Source organism: Glycine max, chromosome 7 (genome assembly GCF_000004515.6).
Source record: "Glycine max cultivar Williams 82 chromosome 7, Glycine_max_v4.0, whole genome shotgun sequence".
In the NCBI taxonomy this organism is placed as follows: Eukaryota; Viridiplantae; Streptophyta; class Magnoliopsida; order Fabales; family Fabaceae; genus Glycine; species Glycine max.
In genome coordinates, this window is record NC_038243.2 from 24,250,571 (window position 1) to 24,251,273 (window position 703).

Genomic DNA, 703 nt, shown 5'->3' on the forward strand with positions numbered 1-703 from the left:
GGAATACCTTGCACCTAGGTAGCATGGAAAATACCTTTCAACGGTATGTATATATGTGAATATATATAGCATGGAAATGCCTTGCAAAATGTTGAATAAAATGCCTTGCAAAAAGTTGAATAAAATGCCTTGCAAAATATGAATATATATAGCATGGAAATGCCTTGCAAAATGTTGAATAAAATGCCTTGCAGAAAGTTGAATAAAATGCCTTGCAAAATATGAATATATATAGCATGGAAATGCCTTGCAAAATATGAATATATATAGCATGAAAATGCCTTGCATAATATGAATATATATAGCATGAAGTGCCTTATAAAGTGTTGGATGGGTAGCGTAAAAGTGTTTTTCAAAATATGTGTATTTGTGAGTAGGTAACAAAAGAAGCCTTCCAAAAAAAATGTGTGTATATATATAGGATGTAGCATGAAAAGGTTTGTCAAAAAAATATGTACATGGATAGGTGTCGTAAAATGCTTCATACAAAATTTTTTTATGTGTGCAAATACGTATGTGTCATAAAATAGCACGACCCCAATATGATTATTTTATAAAGTGCATGTTGACACTCGTGCCATGAGAAGTGTTGTTTGGCCCTTGTTTGTAATGATTGTTATATTTCTTGTAAACTAACTTTCCAAATGTTTGCCTTCGCAGGAATGGCCCCGAGGAAGCTTGCCTCAAAGAGGTCCAGGAAGGA